The sequence below is a fragment of the Phyllobates terribilis genome, unplaced genomic scaffold (assembly GCF_046119375.1).
Source record: "Phyllobates terribilis strain yellow unplaced genomic scaffold, ASM4611937v1 Scaffold_8__6_contigs__length_399053987, whole genome shotgun sequence".
Lineage (NCBI taxonomy): Eukaryota > Metazoa > Chordata > Amphibia > Anura > Dendrobatidae > Phyllobates > Phyllobates terribilis.
The window spans coordinates 346,460,899-346,481,565 of record NW_027362768.1 but is presented as its reverse complement, the minus strand read 5'-3'; the positions used below and the strand labels follow the sequence as shown (position 1 = coordinate 346,481,565).

Sequence of the window (20,667 nt, the reverse complement as noted above, 5' to 3'; positions counted from 1 at the left end):
TTAAAACCAGAAGCTAGGCAAAAGGATTGCACTTGATGGAGAGTGGCCGTAAGTGATGGTGCATCTGTACACAAGACCGCCACGTCATCCATGTAGCCTACAACCTTGGCCTCCAAACCACCGCTTCCAGGCAGAGGGACACCGCATATCTGTTTATTTTGGCGTATTGCACATAACATTGGTTCCAGTGCACAGATAAACAGTAGGGGGGACAGAGGGCATCCCTGTTTCACCCCTGACCGTAAAAATACCTCTTGTGTCTTAAAACCATTCACTAAAATCTTACTTGTACAATCCTTGTAAAATGCTTTAAGCGATAGTAAAAACCCTTCTGGTATGCCCATTTTCTCTAAAACTTTAAAAAGATAAAAGTGTGAGACACGGTCAAATGCTTTTTCAAAATCAATAGATAAAATCGTCATTTTCCCCTTTCTGTCTTTCACATCCTCAATACAGTCTTTCACTAAATTCAGATTGTCCCATATACTGCGCCCCGGCACCCCACACACTTGATTAGAATGAATAACTTTGCTGATGACTTCTTTTAGACGATTTCCACAAATTTTAGCCATTATTTTATAGTCACAATTTAAAAGTGTTATTGGTCTCCAGTTTTCTAATTTTGATTTATCACCTTTTTTGTATAGGAGGGAGACTTCACCTTTCTTCCAGGAATTTAATAAAACCTTATTATTAAAAACCTCAGTAAACAAATAAAACAAATCATCTTTTAAAATATCATAAAAACATACATAAAATTCTATTGGGATGCCATCAGGACCAGGGACCTTTCCATTTTTAAAACTTTTAATAGTTTTTAATACTTCTTGTTCCGTTAAAACTTGGGATAAAAACTCTTGGGATGCGGGATCTAAAACAGCCGTTAGTCCTTTCAGCGAATCATCCATTAATTTATTATCTATATTTTTTCCATGAAAAAGATTAGAAAAAAAAACCTCTACTTTACCCAGCATATTTTTTATATTATTCTCACCATCTATATGGTCAATTATCACTTTTTCTTTTTTATTTTTCCTAAAAAAATATCTGGAACACTTTTCATTTTCTTCTATATGTTGTACTCTAGAACGAAAAATTATCTCTTTTCCTTTTTGTTCTAGCCATTTTGAAATCTCTTCTTTTAAGTTTGAAATATCAAGTTGTACATCTATCCCATTGTCTCTGAGCTTAAATAATGTTTGTAGGCGGGTATTTAAAATTCTATATTCTTCATATTTTTCTTTGGCTCTACATATACTCTTTTTAATAAAAAAGTCTTTTATTTTTACTTTCATTCTATCCCACCATACACTCATAGTCTCATTTGTTTTTTTCCCTTTTCTACATTTCCTATAAAACTCAATAAAATCTGATAAAATCTGCGGGTCAGTTAAAAGGGATACGTTCATTTTCCAGCTTTTCTTACCACATTTTTTGTTGTCATTTACTTTTATGGTAAAGGATAAAAGTTTATGGTCTGAAAATATATTAGTTAAAACTTCACATTTGGCAGGTATTGTTTTGTCTGAACCAAAAATAAAATCAATCCTAGAGCTACAATTAGCATTGTTCCAAGTGAAACCGGTGTCCTCTGGGCTGTCACTATGACACTCTTTATATATGTCTATCAATTTAGCATCTTTGACTATATCATGTAGTATACCTGAGGTTTTATCGTAGTTCCTGCTTACAGAGCTGGAGCGCCGGTTTTCACCTTTTAAAACACAATTAAAATCCCCTGCTAAGATAAAAGGTTCAGAGTTATTAATAAATAAAGGTAAAAGATCAAGCATTTCGGCTCTTTCATTTTTCTCTGGGGATCCATAAAAATTTAAAAACTGCCATCTAATACCATCAATAAAAGCTTTCACTAATAAAATACGACCTGGTAAAATTTCCTGAATAAAATCAATTAAAACGTTCCCTTTAAAAAGTATGGCTACACCCGCTGATCCTGCAGCATTCGATCCGGACCAGACAGATGGCCCACACTTCCACTCATCTTTATATTTTTGATATGACATTTCATGTGGGATATTACATTCTTGCAGAAAAAATACAGATGCAGTAAAACACGTAAAAAAATTAAAAAGAGCAGTTCTTCTCGTGTTAGATTTTATGCCTCTCACGTTGAGGGAAATACCTTTGAGTTCAGCCATCATTAGAAAATGTAGAAATTTTACTTAGGTAACTAAGAGCAACGGATTTACCTGTCCGATGAACCTGATCAGACCACTGGGCTTGCGCCTCCCTCCTCATCTGATAGTATCGTCACGAGAGTCTCCGTGGAGGAGGAAAGATTACCACATTTATATAAACCCGACGCTACACTGGCATAGCTCGGAGGGCTGGCTGGCAGAACCCGCTGGGTCTCCATTGGCTGGCCATGCAGTTCCTCATCAGGTGGGTCCCCGAGGGGTTCCGCCGCCCCTGTTTGACCTGTAGAAGGTCGTCCTATAGGAGGAGGTTGCGCACAAGGCAGAGCCCCTGACTCTTCAGAGGCAGCAAGATCCCGGTCCCCACCTGTAGCAGCGGAGACCGAAACCCCTGAGGGTCCAGCGTCCACGTCCCCTTCTGAAGAAGTGTCCATCTGTTCACCTCCTGCTGCCTCCTCCGAACCACCCTTTTTCTTTTTCTTAGGACCCACCTTTATCCACTCAGCGCCCTCAGCCCTAGGAGACCCAGACTGGGCATGGGCTTCTGCGTCGGCCTTTTGCCGGTCCCTTTTGACCTTACCAGTAGTGCCCTTCTGCTCCTTCTCAGCCCTCCTTTTGGACTCTCGCAGGTCCTGCAGCCAGGTTTTGGGATTTGGTATTTTACCTGTCATAGACTCTGGAGACATTTCACTATTTGGTACGCCCTTATTGTCTCCAGAGGCTCCAGGTTGTTGTTCCTCCTCCTGAGGGGTGGTCTGATCTTTTGGTCCTTGGTCGGACGTCTTGGACTTTCCCTTTTGCTCATCTTCCCGAAATCTGTGAGGGCAAGAAAAATAAAAGTGACCTGGAGTCTGGCAAAAACTACATTTCTTTTCCTTAGGGCATTCTTTTGTCTCATGTTCTTCACTAGCACAATTTCTACATGATACATTACAGTTTTCTTTTGAATGACCATAGCGCCCACAATTTCTGCAATATACTGGCATCCCAGAAAAGAAGAAATCCCCATTTGTTTGTCCAATTTTAAAACGGGCAGGGGGAAGCCGTATACCACCTGGTGTATTTGGATCTCTTATACACTTCACAAGAAATTTCCACTTAGATGTCCATATGTTATATTCATTAAGTATCTTCCCAATACATTTAACACTTTTAAAATAAATTGCTAAAAATGACATAATTTCTGGAGCAGAAACAAAAGGCGAAAATACTTTTACGACAACAAGTCTTACCTCATCCAGGACGTGCTCAACAATTTGTATCCCTTTCAGAACAGGACTATTTTCAACTTTTTTTAACTTTTCTAGAACATCTCTGAAAATACCTTCTCCGGTGAATGTGATGTCATAGTCACCTCTTCTAGGATAATCCTGGATGGACAGAATTTCATTCCTCTGCACGCCAAGAAGGTTCCTGAGCACGTCCTGGACTACATACCCTAATTTCCTCATATCCGAGCCACCCGCCGTGAAGTGAACTCGGATAGAGTTTTTTAGCCTCGCATAAAGAGGCACGAGGTTAGGGTCAACCTCCATGGAAACCGCAACAAGGTTGCAAATTGCAGCCGCTTGCAATCTGCGCTCCCAGTGTTCTTGCAGCGAAAGACACCTGGAAGCTGGGGGATCGCAACACGTTACCCTGGGACTAAGCCCTCTCCCTAATAGCAGCAAGCAGGTTAAGTCCACCAAAGTGGACGATCCTGCCAGGCCAAGGAGAGGGGTACCCGAGTACCCTTCAACTACAATCTCCTGCAATAAAGCACTTGATCGTAGCCAAAAGGCCGAGAAGCGATAACCAGAATTGGTTTCCGACTACGGTGCCACCCAAGGATTCTGAAAAGTCCATTTGTGGAGATGGCCACCTGGACTCCCGTTAAGAAGACATGCTGTCAACCTCTAGATCCCTCACATGCCTGCACTTTTCGGCTTGCTGCTGCTGCAATCCACGCGTTTTAGATCTGCATAACTCCACCTCTTTTAGCACAGTACCCTCAACCCCCGGCTGTTCCCACCCGCCTCAACACCGTTGGAAGGGAGGAGAACCAATTAAGGTGGGGGAGGTGGAACGAGCAGCTGTCTACCCTTAGCAGGAGGGTTGCTGATTAATTACCTCTCCTGCTGCTGCTGCTGCTGCTGGCTGTCCAGCAGCAGACTGAAGGTGGCTGCTGCTGTGCGCAGGTATATAAAGGCTCAGAGCCTATTATGAAACGCGCAGCCAGCGTTCCATTGCCACATTCCGTCTACTGCAGGCGGGATACCTGGATGGCTGAATGTCACTGAGAAGCTCACAGAGACCGCCATAAGCAACAGTTTAAAAGAATGCCACAGACTAATCAACCAAACTTTTTGGGATGGTTTCTCTTTTATAGTCTGCAGGCATTAAATGAAAGAAGTCAGTGTTCCAGCAGAGGGAGACAACGTTTCAGAAAAGGCATTGTAGCAAACCAAAAAAGAAATTTTAAGCGCAGCAGAGTAACCAGCTCACATACCTGTTAGCTCAGGTGAGTTTAAAAGGCTGCTGTTGATAACAAGGGCATTTGCTAAATAGATGGTGTGTGTGCAACAATATACTGAAAGGTCAATTATATTGTGCAGCTTATCTCACCACCTGTAGTTATTTAGGTGAAAGCTCCAAAATGCTTGCCTAATATGTCTGTTTATCCAAAAGGAAGTATAGAGGGAGAGCTAGATAGATAGCATTGCATTACATTACATGGCAATGCAATGCACAGTTGCTGAAGTTGAACCAAAATGAGCTTGTCATCTGGCTTCTGCAACTTTTAACATGAAAAATCCAATGAGGAGAAGAAAAGCAAAGCCAAAGAGTCCATCCCAAAATCCGACAAACAAGCCAAATGAACAAAAAGCATTGAATTCCATTCTTTCTGATTTTAGAAACTGCATTAAAGAAGGGGTGCACCGGTCCTGGAGATACTGCAATACCAGGTCAATGCGTGGAGTGGACAGAGCAAGCTCTTTTTCCATCTCCCTGTTCTAAAAATCCATTTAATATATGGTCCCCAGATAGGGGACGCATCAGATATTAAACTGATAAGAACAGATACTACACTTGATCTTAGCCAAAAGGCCGAGAAGCGATAACCAGAATTGGTTTCCGACAACGGTGCCACCCAAGGATTCTGAAAAGTCCATTTGTGGAGATGGCCACCTGGACTCCCGTTAAGAAGACATGCTGTCAACCTCTAGATCCCTCACATGCCTGCACTTTTCGGCTTGCTGCTGCTGCAATCCACGCGTTTTAGATCTGCATAACTCCACCTCTTTTAGCACAGTACCCTCAACCCCCGGCTGTTCCCACCCGCCTCAACACCGTTGGAAGGGAGGAGAACCAATTAAGGCGGGGGGGGGGTGGAACGAGCAGCTGTCTACCCTTAGCAGGAGGGTTGCTGATTAATTACCTCTCCTGCTGCTGCTGCTGCTGCTGGCTGTCCAGCAGCAGACTGAAGGTGGCTGCTGCTGTGCGCAGGTATATAAAGGCTCAGAGCCTATTATGACATGCGCAGCCAGCGTTCCATTGCCACATTCCGTCTACTGCAGGTGGGATACCTGGATGGCTGAATGTCACTGAGAAGCTCACAGAGACCGCCATAAGCAACAGTTTAAAAGAATGCCACAGACTAATCAACCAAACTTTTTGGGTTGGTTTCTCTTTTATAGTCTGCAGGCATTAAATGAAAGAAGTCAGTGTTCCAGCAGAGGGAGACAACGTTTCAGAAAAGGCATTGTAGCAAACCAAAAAAGAAATTTTAAGTGCAGCAGAGTAACCAGCTCACATACCTGTTAGCTCAGGTGAGTTTAAAAGGCTGCTGTTGATAACAAGGGCATTTGCTAAATAGATGGTGTGTATGCAACAATATACTGAAAGGTCAATTATATTGTGCAGCTTATCTCACCACCTGTAGTTATTTAGGTGAAAGCTCCAAAATGCTTGCCTAATATGTCTGTTTATCCAAAAGGAAGTATAGAGGGAGAGCTAGATAGATAGCATTGCATTACATTACATGGCAAAGCAATGCACAGTTGCTGAAGTTGAACCAAAATGAGCTTGTCATCTGGCTTCTGCAACTTTTAACATGAAAAATCCAATGAGGAGAAGAAAAGCAAAGCCAAGGAGTCCATCCCAAAATCCGACAAACAAGCCAAATGAACAAAAAGCATTGAATTCAATTCTTTCTGATTTTAGAAACTGCATTAAAGAAGGGGTGCACCGGTCCTGGAGATACTGCAATACCAGGTCAATGCGTGGAGTGGACAGAGCAAGCTCTTTTTCCATCTCCCTGTTCTAAAAATCCATTTAATATATGGTCCCCAGATAGGGGACGTATCAGATATTAAACTGATAAGAACAGATACTACACTTGATCTTAGCCAAAAGGCCGAGAAGCGATAACCAGAATTGGTTTCCGACTACGGTGCCACCCAAGGATTCTGAAAAGTCCATTTGTGGAGATGGCCACCTGGACTCCCGTTAAGAAGACATGCTGTCAACCTCTAGATCCCTCACATGCCTGCACTTTTCGGCTTACTGCTGCTGCAATCCACGCGTTTTAGATCTGCATAACTCCACCTCTTTTAGCACAGTACCCTCAACCCCCGGCTGTTCCCACCCGCCTCAACACCTTTGGAAGGGAGGAGAACCAATTAAGGCGGGGGGGGGGGGTGGAACGAGCAGCTGTCTACCCTTAGCAGGAGGGTTGCTGATTAATTACCTCTCCTGCTGCTGCTGCTGCTGGCTGTCCAGCAGCAGACTGAAGGTGGCTGCTGCTGTGCGCAGGTATATAAAGGCTCAGAGCCTATTATGACACGCGCAGCCAGCGTTCCATTGCCACATTCCGTCTACTGCAGGCGGGATACCTGGATGGCTGAATGTCACTGAGAAGCTCACAGAGACCGCCATAAGCAACAGTTTAAAAGAATGCCACAGACTAATCAACCAAACTTTTTGGGTTGGTTTCTCTTTTATAGTCTGCAGGCATTAAATGAAAGAAGTCAGTGTTCCAGCAGAGGGAGACAACGTTTCAGAAAAGGCATTGTAGCAAACCAAAAAAGAAATTTTAAGCGCAGCAGAGTAACCAGCTCACATACCTGTTAGCTCAGGTGAGTTTAAAAGGCTGCTGTTGATAACAAGGGCATTTGCTAAATAGATGGTGTGTGTGCAACAATATACTGAAAGGTCAATTATATTGTGCAGCTTATCTCACCACCTGTAGTTATTTAGGTGAAAGCTCCAAAATGCTTGCCTAATATGTCTGTTTATCCAAAAGGAAGTATAGAGGGAGAGCTAGATAGATAGCATTGCATTACATTACATGGCAATGCAATGCACAGTTGCTGAAGTTGAACCAAAATGAGCTTGTCATCTGGCTTCTGCAACTTTTAACATGAAAAATCCAATGAGGAGAAGAAAAGCAAAGCCAAAGAGTCCATCCCAAAATCCGACAAACAAGCCAAATGAACAAAAAGCATTGAATTCCATTCTTTCTGATTTTAGAAACTGCATTAAAGAAGGGGTGCACCGGTCCTGGAGATACTGGAATACCAGGTCAATGCGTGGAGTGGACAGAGCAAGCTCTTTTTCCATCTCCCTGTTCTAAAAATCCATTTAATATATGGTCCCCAGATAGGGGACGCATCAGATATTAAACTGATAAGAACAGATACTACACTTGATCTTAGCCAAAAGGCCGAGAAGCGATAACCAGAATTGGTTTCCGACAACGGTGCCACCCAAGGATTCTGAAAAGTCCATTTGTGGAGATGGCCACCTGGACTCCCGTTAAGAAGACATGCTGTCAACCTCTAGATCCCTCACATGCCTGCACTTTTCGGCTTGCTGCTGCTGCAATCCACGCGTTTTAGATCTGCATAACTCCACCTCTTTTAGCACAGTACCCTCAACCCCCGGCTGTTCCCACCCGCCTCAACACCGTTGGAAGGGAGGAGAACCAATTAAGGCGGGGGGGGGGTGGAACGAGCAGCTGTCTACCCTTAGCAGGAGGGTTGCTGATTAATTACCTCTCCTGCTGCTGCTGCTGCTGCTGGCTGTCCAGCAGCAGACTGAAGGTGGCTGCTGCTGTGCGCAGCTATATAAAGGCTCAGAGCCTATTATGACATGCGCAGCCAGCGTTCCATTGCCACATTCCGTCTACTGCAGGTGGGATACCTGGATGGCTGAATGTCACTGAGAAGCTCACAGAGACCGCCATAAGCAACAGTTTAAAAGAATGCCACAGACTAATCAACCAAACTTTTTGGGTTGGTTTCTCTTTTATAGTCTGCAGGCATTAAATGAAAGAAGTCAGTGTTCCAGCAGAGGGAGACAACGTTTCAGAAAAGGCATTGTAGCAAACCAAAAAAGAAATTTTAAGCGCAGCAGAGTAACCAGCTCACATACCTGTTAGCTCAGGTGAGTTTAAAAGGCTGCTGTTGATAACAAGGGCATTTGCTAAATAGATGGTGTGTGTGCAACAATATACTGAAAGGTCAATTATATTGTGCAGCTTATCTCACCACCTGTAGTTATTTAGGTGAAAGCTCCAAAATGCTTGCCTAATATGTCTGTTTATCTAAAAGGAAGTATAGAGGGAGAGCTAGATAGATAGCATTGCATTACATTACATGGCAATGCAATGCACAGTTGCTGAAGTTGAACCAAAATGAGCTTGTCATCTGGCTTCTGCAACTTTTAACATGAAAAATCCAATGAGGAGAAGAAAAGCAAAGCCAAAGAGTCCATCCCAAAATCCGACAAACAAGCCAAATGAACAAAAAGCATTGAATTCAATTCTTTCTGATTTTAGAAACTGCATTAAAGAAGGGGTGCACCGGTCCTGGAGATACTGCAATACCAGGTCAATGCGTGGAGTGGACAGAGCAAGCTCTTTTTCCATCTCCCTGTTCTAAAAATCCATTTAATATATGGTCCCCAGATAGGGGACGTATCAGATATTAAACTGATAAGAACAGATACTACACTTGATCTTAGCCAAAAGGCCGAGAAGCGATAACCAGAATTGGTTTCCGACTACGGTGCCACCCAAGGATTCTGAAAAGTCCATTTGTGGAGATGGCCACCTGGACTCCCGTTAAGAAGACATGCTGTCAACCTCTAGATCCCTCACATGCCTGCACTTTTCGGCTTGCTGCTGCTGCAATCCACGCGTTTTAGATCTGCATAACTCCACCTCTTTTAGCACAGTACCCTCAACCCCCGGCTGTTCCCACCCGCCTCAACACCGTTGGAAGGGAGGAGAACCAATTAAGGCGGGGGGGGGGTGGAACGAGCAGCTGTCTACCCTTAGCAGGAGGGTTGCTGATTAATTACCTCTCCTGCTGCTGCTGCTGCTGCTGGCTGTCCAGCAGCAGACTGAAGGTGGCTGCTGCTGTGCGCAGGTATATAAAGGCTCAGAGCCTATTATGACACGCGCAGCCAGCGTTCCATTGCCACATTCCGTCTACTGCAGGCGGGATACCTGGATGGCTGAATGTCACTGAGAAGCTCACAGAGACCGCCATAAGCAACAGTTTAAAAGAATGCCACAGACTAATCAACCAAACTTTTTGGGTTGGTTTCTCTTTTATAGTCTGCAGGCATTAAATGAAAGAAGTCAGTGTTCCAGCAGAGGGAGACAACGTTTCAGAAAAGGCATTGTAGCAAACCAAAAAAGAAATTTTAAGCGCAGCAGAGTAACCAGCTCACATACCTGTTAGCTCAGGTGAGTTTAAAAGGCTGCTGTTGATAACAAGGGCATTTGCTAAATAGATGGTGTGTGTGCAACAATATACTGAAAGGTCAATTATATTGTGCAGCTTATCTCACCACCTGTAGTTATTTAGGTGAAAGCTCCAAAATGCTTGCCTAATATGTCTGTTTATCCAAAAGGAAGTATAGAGGGAGAGCTAGATAGATAGCATTGCATTACATTACATGGCAATGCAATGCACAGTTGCTGAAGTTGAACCAAAATGAGCTTGTCATCTGGCTTCTGCAACTTTTAACATGAAAAATCCAATGAGGAGAAGAAAAGCAAAGCCAAAGAGTCCATCCCAAAATCCGACAAACAAGCCAAATGAACAAAAAGCATTGAATTCAATTCTTTCTGATTTTAGAAACTGCATTAAAGAAGGGGTGCACCGGTCCTGGAGATACTGCAATACCAGGTCAATGCGTGGAGTGGACAGAGCAAGCTCTTTTTCCATCTCCCTGTTCTAAAAATCCATTTAATATATGGTCCCCAGATAGGGGACGTATCAGATATTAAACTGATAAGAACAGATACTACACTTGATCTTAGCCAAAAGGCCGAGAAGCGATAACCAGAATTGGTTTCCGACTACGGTGCCACCCAAGGATTCTGAAAAGTCCATTTGTGGAGATGGCCACCTGGACTCCCGTTAAGAAGACATGCTGTCAACCTCTAGATCCCTCACATGCCTGCACTTTTCGGCTTGCTGCTGCTGCAATCCACGCGTTTTAGATCTGCATAACTCCACCTCTTTTAGCACAGTACCCTCAACCCCCGGCTGTTCCCACCCGCCTCAACACCGTTGGAAGGGAGGAGAACCAATTAAGGCGGGGGGGGGGTGGAACGAGCAGCTGTCTACCCTTAGCAGGAGGGTTGCTGATTAATTACCTCTCCTGCTGCTGCTGCTGCTGCTGCTGGCTGTCCAGCAGCAGACTGAAGGTGGCTGCTGCTGTGCGCAGGTATATAAAGGCTCAGAGCCTATTATGACACGCGCAGCCAGCGTTCCATTGCCACATTCCGTCTACTGCAGGCGGGATACCTGGATGGCTGAATGTCACTGAGAAGCTCACAGAGACCGCCATAAGCAACAGTTTAAAAGAATGCCACAGACTAATCAACCAAACTTTTTGGGTTGGTTTCTCTTTAATAGTCTGCAGGCATTAAATGAAAGAAGTCAGTGTTCCAGCAGAGGGAGACAACGTTTCAGAAAAGGCATTGTAGCAAACCAAAAAAGAAATTTTAAGCGCAGCAGAGTAACCAGCTCACATACCTGTTAGCTCAGGTGAGTTTAAAAGGCTGCTGTTGATAACAAGGGCATTTGCTAAATAGATGGTGTGTGTGCAACAATATACTGAAAGGTCAATTATATTGTGCAGCTTATCTCACCACCTGTAGTTATTTAGGTGAAAGCTCCAAAATGCTTGCCTAATATGTCTGCTTATCCAAAAGGAAGTATAGAGGGAGAGCTAGATAGATAGCATTGCATTACATTACATGGCAATGCAATGCACAGTTGCTGAAGTTGAACCAAAATGAGCTTGTCATCTGGCTTCTGCAACTTTTAACATGAAAAATCCAATGAGGAGAAGAAAAGCAAAGCCAAAGAGTCCATCCCAAAATCCGACAAACAAGCCAAATGAACAAAAAGCATTGAATTCAATTCTTTCTGATTTTAGAAACTGCATTAAAGAAGGGGTGCACCGGTCCTGGAGATACTGCAATACCAGGTCAATGCGTGGAGTGGACAGAGCAAGCTCTTTTTCCATCTCCCTGTTCTAAAAATCCATTTAATATATGGTCCCCACATAGGGGACGTATCAGATATTAAACTGATAAGAACAGATACTACACTTGATCTTAGCCAAAAGGCCGAGAAGCGATAACCAGAATTGGTTTCCGACTACGGTGCCACCCAAGGATTCTGAAAAGTCCATTTGTGGAGATGGCCACCTGGACTCCCGTTAAGAAGACATGCTGTCAACCTCTAGATCCCTCACATCCCTGCACTTTTCGGCTTGCTGCTGCTGCAATCCACGCGTTTTAGATCTGCATAACTCCACCTCTTTTAGCACAGTACCCTCAACCCCCGGCTGTTCCCACCTGCCTCAACACCGTTGGAAGGGAGGAGAACCAATTAAGGCGGGGGGGGGGGTGGAACGAGCAGCTGTCTACCCTTAGCAGGAGGGTTGCTGATTAATTACCTCTCCTGCTGCTGCTGCTGCTGCTGGCTGTCCAGCAGCAGACTGAAGGTGGCTGCTGCTGTGCGCAGGTATATAAAGGCTCAGAGCCTATTATGACACGCGCAGCCAGCGTTCCATTGCCACATTCCGTCTACTGCAGGCGGGATACCTGGATGGCTGAATGTCACTGAGAAGCTCACAGAGACCGCCATAAGCAACAGTTTAAAAGAATGCCACAGACTAATCAACCAAACTTTTTGGGTTGGTTTCTCTTTTATAGTCTGCAGGCATTAAATGAAAGAAGTCAGTGTTCCAGCAGAGGGAGACAACGTTTCAGAAAAGGCATTGTAGCAAACCAAAAAAGAAATTTTAAGCACAGCAGAGTAACCAGCTCACATACCTGTTAGCTCAGGTGAGTTTAAAAGGCTGCTGTTGATAACAAGGGCATTTGCTAAATAGATGGTGTGTGTGCAACAATATACTGAAAGGTCAATTATATTGTGCAGCTTATCTCACCACCTGTAGTTATTTAGGTGAAAGCTCCAAAATGCTTGCCTAATATGTCTGTTTATCCAAAGGGAAGTATAGAGGGAGAGCTAGATAGATAGCATTGCATTACATTACATGGCAATGCAATGCACAGTTGCTGAAGTTGAACCAAAATGAGCTTGTCATCTGGCTTCTGCAACTTTTAACATGAAAAATCCAATGAGGAGAAGAAAAGCAAAGCCAAAGAGTCCATCCCAAAATCCGACAAACAAGCCAAATGAACAAAAAGCATTGAATTCAATTCTTTCTGATTTTAGAAACTGCATTAAAGAAGGGGTGCACCGGTCCTGGAGATACTGCAATACCAGGTCAATGCGTGGAGTGGACAGAGCAAGCTCTTTTTCCATCTCCCTGTTCTAAAAATCCATTTAATATATGGTCCCCAGATAGGGGACGTATCAGATATTAAACTGATAAGAACAGATACTACACTTGATCTTAGCCAAAAGGCCGAGAAGCGATAACCAGAATTGGTTTCCGACTACGGTGCCACCCAAGGATTCTGAAAAGTCCATTTGTGGAGATGGCCACCTGGACTCCCGTTAAGAAGACATGCTGTCAACCTCTAGATCCCTCACATGCCTGCACTTTTCGGCTTGCTGCTGCTGCAATCCACGCGTTTTAGATCTGCATAACTCCACCTCTTTTAGCACAGTACCCTCAACCCCCGGCTGTTCCCACCCGCCTCAACACCGTTGAAAGGGAGGAGAACCAATTAAGGCGGGGGGGGGGGTGGAACGAGCAGCTGTCTACCCTTAGCAGGAGGGTTGCTGATTAATTACCTCTCCTGCTGCTGCTGCTGCTGCTGGCTGTCCAGCAGCAGACTGAAGGTGGCTGCTGCTGTGCGCAGGTATATAAAGGCTCAGAGCCTATTATGACACGCGCAGCCAGCGTTCCATTGCCACATTCCGTCTACTGCAGGCGGGATACCTGGATGGCTGAATGTCACTGAGAATCTCACAGAGACCGCCATAAGCAACAGTTTAAAAGAATGCCACAGACTAATCAACCAAACTTTTTGGGTTGGTTTCTCTTTTATAGTCTGCAGGCATTAAATGAAAGAAGTCAGTGTTCCAGCAGAGGGAGACAACGTTTCAGAAAAGGCATTGTAGCAAACCAAAAAAGAAATTTTAAGCGCAGCAGAGTAACCAGCTCACATACCTGTTAGCTCAGGTGAGTTTAAAAGGCTGCTGTTGATAACAAGGGCATTTGCTAAATAGATGGTGTGTGTGCAACAATATACTGAAAGGTCAATTATATTGTGCAGCTTATCTCACCACCTGTAGTTATTTAGGTGAAAGCTCCAAAATGCTTGCCTAATATGTCTGTTTATCCAAAAGGAAGTATAGAGGGAGAGCTAGATAGATAGCATTGCATTACATTACATGGCAATGCAATGCGCAGTTGCTGAAGTTGAACCAAAATGAGCTTGTCATCTGGCTTCTGCAACTTTTAACATGAAAAATCCAATGAGGAGAAGAAAAGCAAAGCCAAAGAGTCCATCCCAAAATCCGACAAACAAGCCAAATGAACAAAAAGCATTGAATTCAATTCTTTCTGATTTTAGAAACTGCATTAAAGAAGGGGTGCACCGGTCCTGGAGATACTGCAATACCAGGTCAATGCGTGGAGTGGACAGAGCAAGCTCTTTTTCCATCTCCCTGTTCTAAAAATCCATTTAATATATGGTCCCCAGATAGGGGACGTATCAGATATTAAACTGATAAGAACAGATACTACACTTGATCTTAGCCAAAAGGCCGAGAAGCGATAACCAGAATTGGTTTCCGACTACGGTGCCACCCAAGGATTCTGAAAAGTCCATTTGTGGAGATGGCCACCTGGACTCCCGTTAAGAAGACATGCTGTCAACCTCTAGATCCCTCACATGCCTGCACTTTTCGGCTTGCTGCTGCTGCAATCCACGCGTTTTAGATCTGCATAACTCCACCTCTTTTAGCACAGTACCCTCAACCCCCGGCTGTTCCCACCCGCCTCAACACCGTTGGAAGGGAGGAGAACCAATTAAGGCGGGGGGGGGGGGTGGAACGAGCAGCTGTCTACCCTTAGCAGGAGGGTTGCTGATTAATTACCTCTCCTGCTGCTGCTGCTGCTGCTGGCTGTCCAGCAGCAGACTGAAGGTGGCTGCTGCTGTGCGCAGGTATATAAAGGCTCAGAGCCTATTATGACACGCGCAGCCAGCGTTCCATTGCCACATTCCGTCTACTGCAGGCGGGATACCTGGATGGCTGAATGTCACTGAGAAGCTCACAGAGACCGCCATAAGCAACAGTTTAACAGAATGCCACAGACTAATCAACCAAACTTTTTGGGTTGGTTTCTCTTTTATAGTCTGCAGGCATTAAATGAAAGAAGTCAGTGTTCCAGCAGAGGGAGACAACGTTTCAGAAAAGGCATTGTAGCAAACCAAAAAAGAAATTTTAAGCGCAGCAGAGTAACCAGCTCACATACCTGTTAGCTCAGGTGAGTTTAAAAGGCTGCTGTTGATAACAAGGGCATTTGCTAAATAGATGGTGTGTGTGCAACAATATACTGAAAGGTCAATTATATTGTGCAGCTTATCTCACCACCTGTAGTTATTTAGGTGAAAGCTCCAAAATGCTTGCCTAATATGTCTGTTTATCCAAAAGGAAGTATAGAGGGAGAGCTAGATAGATAGCATTGCATTACATTACATGGCAATGCAATGCACAGTTGCTGAAGTTGAACCAAAATGAGCTTGTCATCTGGCTTCTGCAACTTTTAACATGAAAAATCCAATGAGGAGAAGAAAAGCAAAGCCAAAGAGTCCATCCCAAAATCCGACAAACAAGCCAAATGAACAAAAAGCATTGAATTCAATTCTTTCTGATTTTAGAAACTGCATTAAAGAAGGGGTGCACCGGTCCTGGAGATACTGCAATACCAGGTCAATGCGTGGAGTGGACAGAGCAAGCTCTTTTTCCATCTCCCTGTTCTAAAAATCCATTTAATATATGGTCCCCAGATAGGGGACGTATCAGATATTAAACTGATAAGAACAGATACTACACTTGATCTTAGCCAAAAGGCCGAGAAGCGATAACCAGAATTGGTTTCCGACTACGGTGCCACCCAAGGATTCTGAAAAGTCCATTTGTGGAGATGGCCACCTGGACTCCCGTTAAGAAGACATGCTGTCAACCTCTAGATCCCTCACATGCCTGCACTTTTCGGCTTGCTGCTGCTGCAATCCACGCGTTTTAGATCTGCATAACTCCACCTCTTTTAGCACAGTACCCTCAACCCCCGGCTGTTCCCACCCGCCTCAACACCGTTGAAAGGGAGGAGAACCAATTAAGGCGGGGGGGGGGGGTGGAACGAGCAGCTGTCTACCCTTAGCAGGAGGGTTGCTGATTAATTACCTCTCCTGCTGCTGCTGCTGCTGCTGGCTGTCCAGCAGCAGACTGAAGGTGGCTGCTGCTGTGCGCAGGTATATAAAGGCTCAGAGCCTATTATGACACGCGCAGCCAGCGTTCCATTGCCACATTCCGTCTACTGCAGGCGGGATACCTGGATGGCTGAATGTCACTGAGAAGCTCACAGAGACCGCCATAAGCAACAGTTTAAAAGAATGCCACAGACTAATCAACCAAACTTTTTGGGTTGGTTTCTCTTTTATAGTCTGCAGGCATTAAATGAAAGAAGTCAGTGTTCCAGCAGAGGGAGACAACGTTTCAGAAAAGGCATTGTAGCAAACCAAAAAAGAAATTTTAAGCGCAGCAGAGTAACCAGCTCACATACCTGTTAGCTCAGGTGAGTTTAAAAGGCTGCTGTTGATAACAAGGGCATTTGCTAAATAGATGGTGTGTGTGCAACAATATACTGAAAGGTCAATTATATTGTGCAGCTTATCTCACCACCTGTAGTTATTTAGGTGAAAGCTCCAAAATGCTTGCCTAATATGTCTGTTTATCCAAAAGGAAGTATAGAGGGAGAGCTAGATAGATAGCATTGCATTACATTACATGGCAATGCAATGCGCAGTTGCTGAAGTTGAACCAAAATGAGCTTGTCATCTGGCTTCTGCAACTTTTAACATGAAAAATCCAATGAGGAGAAGAAAAGCAAAGCCAAAGAGTCCATCCCAAAATCCGACAAACAAGCCAAATGAACAAAAAGCATTGAATTCAATTCTTTCTGATTTTAGAAACTGCATTAAAGAAGGGGTGCACCGGTCCTGGAGATACTGCAATACCAGGTCAATGCGTGGAGTGGACAGAGCAAGCTCTTTTTCCATCTCCCTGTTCTAAAAATCCATTTAATATATGGTCCCCAGATAGGGGACGTATCAGATATTAAACTGATAAGAACAGATACTACACTTGATCTTAGCCAAAAGGCCGAGAAGCGATAACCAGAATTGGTTTCCGACTACGGTGCCACCCAAGGATTCTGAAAAGTCCATTTGTGGAGATGGCCACCTGGACTCCCGTTAAGAAGACATGCTGTCAACCTCTAGATCCCTCACATGCCTGCACTTTTCGGCTTGCTGCTGCTGCAATCCACGCGTTTTAGATCTGCATAACTCCACCTCTTTTAGCACAGTACCCTCAACCCCCGGCTGTTCCCACCCGCCTCAACACCGTTGGAAGGGAGGAGAACCAATTAAGGCGGGGGGGGGGTGGAACGAGCAGCTGTCTACCCTTAGCAGGAGGGTTGCTGATTAATTACCTCTCCTGCTGCTGCTGCTGCTGCTGGCTGTCCAGCAGCAGACTGAAGGTGGCTGCTGCTGTGCGCAGGTATATAAAGGCTCAGAGCCTATTATGACACGCGCAGCCAGCGTTCCATTGCCACATTCCGTCTACTGCAGGCGGGATACCTGGATGGCTGAATGTCACTGAGAAGCTCACAGAGACTGCCATAAGCAACAGTTTAACAGAATGCCACAGACTAATCAACCAAACTTTTTGGGTTGGTTTCTCTTTTATAGTCTGCAGGCATTAAATGAAAGAAGTCAGTGTTCCAGCAGAGGGAGACAACGTTTCAGAAAAGGCATTGTAGCAAACCAAAAAAGAAATTTTAAGCGCAGCAGAGTAACCAGCTCACATACCTGTTATCTCAGGTGAGTTTAAAAGGCTGCTGTTGATAACAAGGGCATTTGCTAAATAGATGGTGTGTGTGCAACAATATACTGAAAGGTCAATTATATTGTGCAGCTTATCTCACCACCTGTAGTTATTTAGGTGAAAGCTCCAAAATGCTTGCCTAATATGTCTGTTTATCCAAAAGGAAGTATAGAGGGAGAGCTAGATAGATAGCATTGCATTACATTACATGGCAATGCAATGCACAGTTGCTGAAGTTGAACCAAAATGAGCTTGTCATCTGGCTTCTGCAACTTTTAACATGAAAAATCCAATGAGGAGAAGAAAAGCAAAGCCAAAGAGTCCATCCCAAAATCCGACAAACAAGCCAAATGAACAAAAAGCATTGAATTCAATTCTTTCTGATTTTAGAAACTGCATTAAAGAAGGGGTGCACCGGTCCTGGAGATACTGCAATACCAGGTCAATGCGTGGAGTGGACAGAGCAAGCTCTTTTTCCATCTCCCTGTTCTAAAAATCCATTTAATATATGGTCCCCAGATAGGGGACGTATCAGATATTAAACTGATAAGAACAGATACTACACTTGATCTTAGCCAAAAGGCCGAGAAGCGATAACCAGAATTGGTTTCCGACTACGGTGCCACCCAAGGATTCTGAAAAGTCCATTTGTGGAGATGGCCACCTGGACTCCCGTTAAGAAGACATGCTGTCAACCTCTAGATCCCTCACATGCCTGCACTTTTCGGCTTGCTGCTGCTGCAATCTACGCGTTTTAGATCTGCATAACTCCACCTCTTTTAGCACAGTACCCTCAACCCCCGGCTGTTCCCACCCGCCTCAACACCGTTGGAAGGGAGGAGAACCAATTAAGGCGGGGGGGGGGGTGGAACGAGCAGCTGTCTACCCTTAGCAGGAGGGTTGCTGATTAATTACCTCTCCTGCTGCTGCTGCTGCTGCTGGCTGTCCAGCAGCAGACTGAAGGTGGCTGCTGCTGTGCGCAGGTATATAAAGGCTCAGAGCCTATTATGACACGCGCAGCCAGCGTTCCATTGCCACATTCCGTCTACTGCAGGCGGGATACCTGGATGGCTGAATGTCACTGAGAAGCTCACAGAGACCGCCATAAGCAACAGTTTAACAGAATGCCACAGACTAATCAACCAAACTTTTTGGGTTGGTTTCTCTTTTATAGTCTGCAGGCATTAAATGAAAGAAGTCAGTGTTCCAGCAGAGGGAGACAACGTTTCAGAAAAGGCATTGTAGCAAACCAAAAAAGAAATTTTAAGCGCAGCAGAGTAACCAGCTCACATACCTGTTAGCTCAGGTGAGTTTAAAAGGCTGCTGTTGATAACAAGGGCATTTGCTAAATAGATGGTGTGTGTGCAACAATATACTGAAAGGTCAATTATATTGTGCAGCTTATCTCACCACCTGTAGTTATTTAGGTGAAAGCTCCAAAATGCTTGCCTAATATGTCTGTTTATCCAAAAGGAAGTATAGAGGGAGAGCTAGATAGATAGCATTGCATTACATTACATGGCAATGCAATGCACAGTTGCTGAAGTTGAACCAAAATGAGCTTGTCATCTGGCTTCTGCAACTTTTAACATGAAAAATCCAATGAGGAGAAGAAAAGCAAAGCCAAAGAGTCCATCCCAAAATCCGACAAACAAGCCAAATGAACAAAAAGCATTGAATTCAATTCTTTCTGATTTTAGAAACTGCATTAAAGAAGGGGTGCACCGGTCCTGGAGATACTGCAATACCAGGTCAATGCGTGGAGTGGACAGAGCAAGCTCTTTTTCCATCTCCCTGTTCTAAAAATCCATTTAATATATGGTCCCCAGATAGGGGACGTATCAGATATTAAACTGATAAGAACAGATACTACACTTGATCTTAGCCAAAAGGCCGAGAAGCGATAACCAGAATTGGTTTCCGACTACGGTGCCACCCAAGGATTCTGAAAAGTCCATTTGTGGAGATGGCCACCTGGACTCCCGTTAAGAAGACATGCTGTCAACCTCTAGATCCCTCACATGCCTGCACTTTTCGGCTTGCTGCTGCTGCAATCCACGCGTTTTAGATCTGCATAACTCCACCTCTTTTAGCACAGTACCCTCAACCCCCGGCTGTTCCCACCCGCCTCAACACCGTTGAAAGGGAGGAGAACCAATTAAGGCGGGGGGGGGGGGTGGAACGAGCAGCTGTCTACCCTTAGCAGGAGGGTTGCTGATTAATTACCTCTCCTGCTGCTGCTGCTGGCTGTCCAGCAGCAGACTGAAGGTGGCTGCTGCTGTGCGCAGGTATATAAAGGCTCAGAGCCTATTATGACACGCGCAGCCAGCGTTCCATTGCCACATTCCGTCTACTGCAGGCGGGATACCTGGATGGCTGAATGTCACTGAGAAGCTCACAGAGACCGCCATAAGCAACAGTTTAAAAGAATGCCACAGACTAATCAACCAAACTTTTTGGGTTGGTTTCTCTTTTATAGTCTGCAGGCATTAAATGAAAGAAGTCAGTGTTCCAGCAGAGGGAGACAACGTTTCAGAAAAGGCATTGTAGCAAACCAAAAAAGAAATTTTAAGCGCAGCAGAGTAACCAGCTCACATACCTGTTAGCTCAGGTGAGTTTAAAAGGCTGCTGTTGATAACAAGGGCATTTGCTAAATAGATGGTGTGTGTGCAACAATATACTGAAAGGTCAATTATATTGTGCAGCTTATCTCACCACCTGTAGTTATTTAGGTGAAAGCTCCAAAATGCTTGCCTAATATGTCTGTTTATCCAAAAGGAAGTATAGAGGGAGAGCTAGATAGATAGCATTGCATTACATTACATGGCAATGCAATGCGCAGTTGCTGAAGTTGAACCAAAATGAGCTTGTCATCTGGCTTCTGCAACTTTTAACATGAAAAATCCAAT

At 44.5% G+C, this 20,667-nt stretch overlaps 12 non-coding genes across 12 annotated transcripts; all 12 read right to left on the bottom strand.

Moving 5' to 3' along the window:
- Nucleotides 1-5,064: 5,064 nt before the first annotated feature.
- Nucleotides 5,065-5,255, bottom strand: LOC141159751 (U2 spliceosomal RNA). The gene has a single exon (XR_012249750.1). It is a non-coding gene; the product is annotated as a U2 spliceosomal RNA (small nuclear RNA).
- A 1,118-nt stretch (nt 5,256-6,373) lies between these two features.
- Nucleotides 6,374-6,564, bottom strand: LOC141158008 (U2 spliceosomal RNA). Its single transcript, XR_012248046.1, has one exon. It is a non-coding gene; the product is annotated as a U2 spliceosomal RNA (small nuclear RNA).
- A 1,117-nt stretch (nt 6,565-7,681) lies between these two features.
- LOC141159940 (U2 spliceosomal RNA) lies at nt 7,682-7,872 on the bottom strand. The gene has a single exon (XR_012249933.1). It is a non-coding gene; the product is annotated as a U2 spliceosomal RNA (small nuclear RNA).
- Nucleotides 7,873-8,990: 1,118 nt separating this feature from the next.
- LOC141158007 (U2 spliceosomal RNA) lies at nt 8,991-9,181 on the bottom strand. Its single transcript, XR_012248045.1, has one exon. It is a non-coding gene; the product is annotated as a U2 spliceosomal RNA (small nuclear RNA).
- Nucleotides 9,182-10,299: 1,118 nt separating this feature from the next.
- On the bottom strand, nt 10,300-10,490 carry LOC141158006 (U2 spliceosomal RNA). Its single transcript, XR_012248044.1, has one exon. It is a non-coding gene; the product is annotated as a U2 spliceosomal RNA (small nuclear RNA).
- Nucleotides 10,491-11,611: 1,121 nt separating this feature from the next.
- LOC141159500 (U2 spliceosomal RNA) lies at nt 11,612-11,802 on the bottom strand. The gene has a single exon (XR_012249506.1). It is a non-coding gene; the product is annotated as a U2 spliceosomal RNA (small nuclear RNA).
- A 1,119-nt stretch (nt 11,803-12,921) lies between these two features.
- Nucleotides 12,922-13,112, bottom strand: LOC141158005 (U2 spliceosomal RNA). Its single transcript, XR_012248043.1, has one exon. It is a non-coding gene; the product is annotated as a U2 spliceosomal RNA (small nuclear RNA).
- Nucleotides 13,113-14,231: 1,119 nt separating this feature from the next.
- Nucleotides 14,232-14,422, bottom strand: LOC141158003 (U2 spliceosomal RNA). The gene has a single exon (XR_012248041.1). It is a non-coding gene; the product is annotated as a U2 spliceosomal RNA (small nuclear RNA).
- Nucleotides 14,423-15,542: 1,120 nt separating this feature from the next.
- LOC141158002 (U2 spliceosomal RNA) lies at nt 15,543-15,733 on the bottom strand. The gene has a single exon (XR_012248040.1). It is a non-coding gene; the product is annotated as a U2 spliceosomal RNA (small nuclear RNA).
- A 1,120-nt stretch (nt 15,734-16,853) lies between these two features.
- Nucleotides 16,854-17,044, bottom strand: LOC141158001 (U2 spliceosomal RNA). The gene has a single exon (XR_012248039.1). It is a non-coding gene; the product is annotated as a U2 spliceosomal RNA (small nuclear RNA).
- A 1,118-nt stretch (nt 17,045-18,162) lies between these two features.
- On the bottom strand, nt 18,163-18,353 carry LOC141158000 (U2 spliceosomal RNA). The gene has a single exon (XR_012248038.1). It is a non-coding gene; the product is annotated as a U2 spliceosomal RNA (small nuclear RNA).
- Nucleotides 18,354-19,472: 1,119 nt separating this feature from the next.
- Nucleotides 19,473-19,663, bottom strand: LOC141157999 (U2 spliceosomal RNA). The gene has a single exon (XR_012248037.1). It is a non-coding gene; the product is annotated as a U2 spliceosomal RNA (small nuclear RNA).
- Between the last annotated feature and the right edge of the window lie 1,004 nt (nt 19,664-20,667).